The 6,501-nt window shown below is 38.9% G+C and overlaps 1 non-coding gene across 1 annotated transcript; it reads right to left on the bottom strand.

Annotated features, from left to right (window-relative positions):
* Nucleotides 1-5,611: 5,611 nt before the first annotated feature.
* On the bottom strand, nt 5,612-5,719 carry LOC130959535 (small nucleolar RNA R71). The gene has a single exon (XR_009078609.1). It is a non-coding gene; the product is annotated as a small nucleolar RNA R71 (small nucleolar RNA).
* Nucleotides 5,720-6,501: the final 782 nt, after the last annotated feature.

Below are 6,501 nucleotides of genomic sequence, written 5' to 3'. Positions count from 1 at the left end.
TTTAGTTAAGCTAACAGTTGTAAAGTGAGTGAAATTGATGAACAGAACGTAAATTGCAATGAATATAAAGTGCTGAATGTAAATGGCATTAAATGTAAGGGGACTGGATGCTGGGAAATTAAATGAAGCAGAAAATCAAAGCAAGAACAAGTAACAGAAAGGAAAATTCATTAGGAATTGGAGATATCATAATCCACAATGAATCAAATGAGGCTCAACTTCTTTCTCAATCATATGAGTAGATCTATGGCAGATTGAAATTAATTGGATCCCAATTCATTGGCAATCCAATCTCTCTAATCATAATCAATCTCGCCAATTCCTTGATCTAATTGTCATGAGAAGAGGTGAGGTGCATGTCTCTCGTCCATAAGCCACACTAACTCTCAGGATCTCAATTTCTCCCGAATGGTGTTGATCAAGAGAGTAGTGAAGGATAGAGCCTCAGTTCTAATGCTCATGATTCCCCTTCCGAGGCTCACACAAACATTCACAGATTCAAACCCCATTCCAGAGTGAATGAATCATCAATCGAAATAGAGGATGTCCAATAGCTATACAGATGATAGATAAGAAGAAGAAGTTCACTCAATCATGTGAATTCAAATAGAGCTCCTCCCCCTAATGAATTGGGGTTCAATGGATCATAGGTCAAAGAATATTTGTAGAAAATGTAAATTGCAGGAAAGTAAATCAAGCACGAATAGAAACAGAAATGTAAACTTGGTAGAAAGGAAAGTTGCAAAAGAACAGAATTGCAGGAAATTGAAATTGCATAAGCTAAATTGAATTCAATACTGAAATGTTAAAGTGCAGAAATGTAAAAGTGTTTACAAGAGCCTTCTACTCTACTCTTACTCCTACCCCTACTCCTACTACTACTACTACTCCCGTGAGAGCTCCTCACTAACCTCCTCTGTTAAGACCTCCATTCTTAACATAACTAAAGCCTTTTTATAGGCATTCTTAAATTACAAATGAAATTCAAATTGAAAAAAAAATTATAACTCAAATGAAATTCCTATTCTAACTGTTTCTTGTGCCTTTGAGTGATGTCAATGGGCTCTGCTTGCTTTAAAGTTTTAATGGGCTTGGAATCAGATTAATTTGGGCAGAAATTCACTTCTAGGAGAGCGTAGTGTTCATTTAGAGAACGGAGCGTTCAGGCACCCACGTGTATGCGTGCTATACACTTGCGCGTCCCTGATGTTTTGGCTCCTCGACGCGTACGCGTCATACATGCGTACACGTCCATTGAAACATTCACTAAACGAATGTAGCATTCATGCAACGAACGCTCGTTCCACGCGTATGCGTTATCCACGCGTACGCGTGGATTACAAAATGTCACATCCACGCTGAGCCTCATTCATGCATTTGCGTGCTTCATCCCAATTGCCACACCCACGTGTACGTGTCATGCACGCGTACCCGTCGATGGCTAAACATCAAATCCAAATTTCGTGCTTTTGTCGCAGGCGTTCTTTGGTAATGAACGTAGCGTTCTTGCTGAGTGAACACTAATCCTCCTTCCACGCGTATGCATCACTTATATGTACGCGTCGCTGACTCTTCTCTGCTTCTTCTTTTTTTTGCTTCTCTTCATCTATCATTAATTAAACACATACATCAAAGCCTTGCCAAATCATAAGATATTGCATCATTCATAATATCAACTAAATCTTGCAAAAATCTCATGATAATTGATGAGCGGATAATTTATACGCTTTTTGGCATTGTTTTTAGTATGTTTTTAGTATGATCTAGTTAGTTTTTAGTATATTTTTATTAGTTTTTAATTAAAATTCACTTTTCTGGACTTTACTATGAGTTTGTGTGTTTTTCTGTGATTTCAGGTATTTTCTGACTGAAATTGAGGGATCTGAGCAAAAATCTGATCCAGAGACTCAAAAGGACTGCAGATGCTGTTGGATTCTGACCTCCCTGCACTCGAAGTGGATTTTCTGGAGCTACAGAAGCCCAATTGGCGCGCTCTCAACGGCGTTGGAAAGTAGACATCCTGGGTTTTCCAGCAATATATGATAGTCCATACTTTGCCCAAGATTTGATGGCCCAAACCGGCGTTCAAAGTCACCTCAAGAAATTCCAGCGTTAAACGCCGGAACTGGCACCTAGATGGGAGTTAAACGCCCAAACTGGCATAAAAGCTGGCGTTTAACTCCAAGAAGAGTCTCTACACGAAAATGCTTCATTGCTCAGCCCAAGCACACACCAAGTGGGCCCGGAAGTGGATTTTTATGTCATTTACTCACCTTTGTACACCTTAGGCTACTAGTTTTCTATAAGTAGGACCTTTTTACTATTGTATTTGACATCTTGGTAGCTATCTTCAAATTTTATGCTATCTTAGATCACTTTGGGAGGCTGGCCATTCGGCCATGCCTAGACCTTGTTCTTATGTATTTTCAACGGTGGAGTTTCTACACACCATAGATTAAGGTGTGGAGCTCTGCTGTACCTCGAGTATTAATGCAATTACTATTGTTCTTCTATTCAATTCCGCTTGTTCTTTGTCCAAGATATCACTTGTTCTTCAACTTGATGAATGTGATGATCCGTGACACTCATCATCATTCTCACCTATGAACAAGGTGACTGACAACCATTCTTGTTCTACAAGCATTCGAGGCCCTAGTGTTTATCTCTTGGATTTCTGATTGCATGATGCATGGTTGATCGCCTGACAACCGAGTGCTCGCCGGACAAACGAGCCAGCCATTCCGTGAGATCAGAGTCTTCGTGGTATAGGCAAGAACTGATGGTGGCATTCAAGAGAATCCGGAAGGTCTAACCTTGTCTGTGGTATTCTGAGTAGGATTCAATGATTGAATGACTGTGACGTGCTTCAAACTCCTGAGGGCGGGGCGTTAGTGACAGACGCAAAAGAATCACTGGATTCTATTCCGGCCTGATTGAGAACCGACAGATGATTAGTCTATGCTGTGACAGAGCATCAGGGACGTATTTTCAATGAGAGGATGGGAGGTAGCCACTGACAACGGTGAAACCCTACATGAGCTTGCCATGGAAAGGAGTAAGAAGGATTGGATGAAGGTAGTAGGAAAGCAGAGAGACGGAAGGGAAGGCATCTTCATTCGCTTATCTGAAACTCTCACCAATGATATACATAAGTATCTCTATCTTTATCTTTATGCTTTATTCGTTTATCACTATACCCATTTGAGTTTGCCTGACTGAGATTTACAAGGTGACCATAGCTTGCTTCATACCACCAATCTCCGTGGGATCGACCCTTACTCGCGTAAGGTTTATTACTTGGACGACCCAGTGCACTTGCTGGTTAGTTGTGCGAAGTTGTGTTTATGCCATGGTATTGAGCACCAAGTCTTTGGAGCCATTACTAGGGATTGTTTATGTTTTGAAAAGTAGTGATCACAATTTCGTGCACCAAGTTTTTGGCGCCATTGCCGGGGATTGTTCTTGTGTATGGACAACTGACGGTTCATCTTGTTGCTTAGATTAGGCATTTATTTTTTTTCGAAATTCTTGAAGATGAATTCTAGAGTTTCATGATGATTTGTTGAAATCTGGCTGGCTGTAAAGCCATGTCTAATTTCATTGGACCGAGGTTTCAACTTATCATCACAAGAGCTTGTTGATCTTGCTTTTGGAGCAGTGATCTGCTAAGGCTTGGTTGGCCTTTGGCCATGTCTAGTGTTTTGGACCGAAGCTTTCTTTGAAAGCTTGGCTGGCTGTGAAGCCATGTCTAATTCCTGGACCGGAGTCTTAGACTAGCATTGCACTGATTCCTGGAATTCTCATTAAGAATTTTGATGTTTTCACTTAATTTTCGAAAAAACACAAAAAAATTTTACAAAATCATAAAATCCAAAAATATTTCTTGTTTGAGTCTGGAGTCTCATCTTAAGTTTGGTGTCAATTGCATGCATTCATGTGTCTTTATTAATCTTCAAGTTGTTCTTGATGATTCCCTTGTTTTGATCTTTGAATTCTATTGACTTGAGTGTTTTGTTATTTTCTCATATGCATTCTTATTTAGTTAGTGTCAGTAGTGTACAAACTGCTAAGTTTGGTGTCTTGCATGCATTGTTATTTTATTTTAGTTGCATTTTGATTATTCCTCATTTTTAAAAAATCCAAAAATATTTTCAATTTGTGTCCTTTCAAGTCAATAATACAGAGAATTGAAGACTCAGAACATACTGCAGAGGAATTATACAGAAAAAGCTGGGCATTCAAAAATGCCCAGTGAAGAAGGCAGACTGGCGTTTAAACGCCAGCCAGGGTACTTGGTTGGGCGTTTAACGCCCAAAAAGGGTGCATTTTGGGCGTTAAACGTCAGAATGGATGCCATTCTGGGCGTTTAACGCCAGGATGGCTAAAGGGGGAAGATTTTGTTTTCAAAATCAATTTTTTTTCAAATTTTCAAAGTTTTTCAAAATCAAATCTTTTTCAAATCATATCTTTTCAATCAAATGTTTTCAAAATCAATTTCTTTCTTTTTTTTAAAGACACTTACTAACAATTAATGATTTGATTGAACATCTCAGATTTGTTACCTTTTCTGTTGAGAAAGGTTTAATGTTTGAATCATATCTTTTCTTGTTAGGCAAGTCATCAATTTTTAAAATCAAATCTTTTTAAAAATGTTTTCAAATCAAATCTTTTTAAAATTGTTTTCAAATCATATCTTCTCAATCACATCTTCTCAATCACATCTTTTTCAAAATAAGTTTTCAATCAAATCTTTTTAACTTTTAATTTCAAATTTTTTTCAAAAATCACTTGATTTCTTTCTCACTCTTATTTTCGAAAATCAATTAGTGTTTTTCAAAAATGTTTTCAAAATATTTTAATTAATTTTCGAAAAATTACTTCCCTCCTTCTCACATCTTTCTATTTATGGAGTACCACTCCTTCTCAATACACAATTCGAACCTTATCTAATTAAAAGTTCGAATTCTTCTTCTCCTTCTTCTTTCTATTTCTCTTCCTCTGACACCTCAAGGAATCTCTATACTGTGACATAGAGGATTCCACATTTTCTTGTTCTCTTCTCTTTCATATGAGCAGGAGCAGAGACAAAGGCATTCTTGTTGAAGCTGACCCTGAACCCAAAAGGACCTTGAAGAGAAAGCTAAGAGAAGCCAAAGCACAACTCTCTTTAGAGGACCTGACCGAATTCTTCAAAGAAGAAGAAGACATGGCAGCCGAAAACAACAATAATGCAAACAATGCAAGGAAGGTGCTGGGTGACTTTACTGCACCTACTCCCGACTTCTATGGGAGAAGCATCTCTATCCCTGCCATTGGAGCAAACAACTTTGAGCTTAAGCCTCAATTAGTTTCTCTAATGCAACAGAATTGCAAGTTCCATGGACTTCCATTGGAAGATCCTCATGAGTTCCTAGCTGAATTCTTGCAAATCTGTGACACAGTCAAGACTAATGGGGTAGACCCTGAGGTCTATAGACTTATGCTATTCCCTTTTGCTGTAAGAGACAGAGCTAGGATATGGTTGGACTCACAACCTAAAGAAAGCCTGGACTCTTGGGAAAAGCTAGTCAATGCCTTCTTGGCAAAGTTCTTTCCACCACAAAGATGGAGTAAGCTTAGAGTGGAAGTCCAAACCTTCAGACAGAAGGATGGAGAATCCCTCTATGAAGCTTGGGAAAGATACAAACAATTGATCAAAAGATGTCCTTCTGACATGCTTTCTGAATGGAGCATCATAGGTATTTTCTATGATGGTCTCTCTGAACTATCTAAGATGTCCTTGGATAGCTCTGCTGGAGGATCTCTTCATCTGAAGAAGACGCCTACAGAAGCTCAAGAGCTCATTGAAATGGTTGCAAATAACCAATTCATGTACACTTCTGAGAGAAATCCTGTGAACAATGGGACAAGTCAGAAGAAAGGAGTTCTTGAGATTGATACTCTGAACGCCATTTTGGCTCAGAATAAGATATTGACTCAACAAGTCAATTTGATTTCTCAAGGTCTGTCTGGAATGCAAAATGCACCGAGTAGTACTAAGGATGCTTCATCTGAGGAAGAAGCTTATGATCCTGAGAACCCTTCAATGGAAGAGGTGAATTACCTAGGAGAACCCTATGGTAACACCTATAATTCTTCATGGAGAAATCACCCAAATCTCTCATGGAAGAATCAAGAGAGACCTCAACAAGGTTTCAATAATAATGGTGGAAGAAACATGTTTAACAATGGCAAACCTTTTCCATCATCTTCTCAGCAACAGACAGAGAATCCTAAGCAGAACCCCTCTGACTTAGCAACCATGGTCTCTGATCTAATTAAAACCACTCAAAGTTTCATGAATGAAACAAGGTCCTCCATTAGAAATTTGGAGGCACAAGTGGGACAGCTGAGCAAGAAAGTTACTGAACTCCCTCCAAGTACTCTCCCAAGCAACACAGAAGAAAATCCAAAAGGAGAGTGCAAAGCCATTAACATGGCCGAATTCTGGGAGGAAAGAGA

Source organism: Arachis stenosperma, chromosome 10 (genome assembly GCF_014773155.1).
Source record: "Arachis stenosperma cultivar V10309 chromosome 10, arast.V10309.gnm1.PFL2, whole genome shotgun sequence".
NCBI lineage: Eukaryota > Viridiplantae > Streptophyta > Magnoliopsida > Fabales > Fabaceae > Arachis > Arachis stenosperma.
This window is presented reverse-complemented; position numbering and strand designations above follow the sequence as displayed.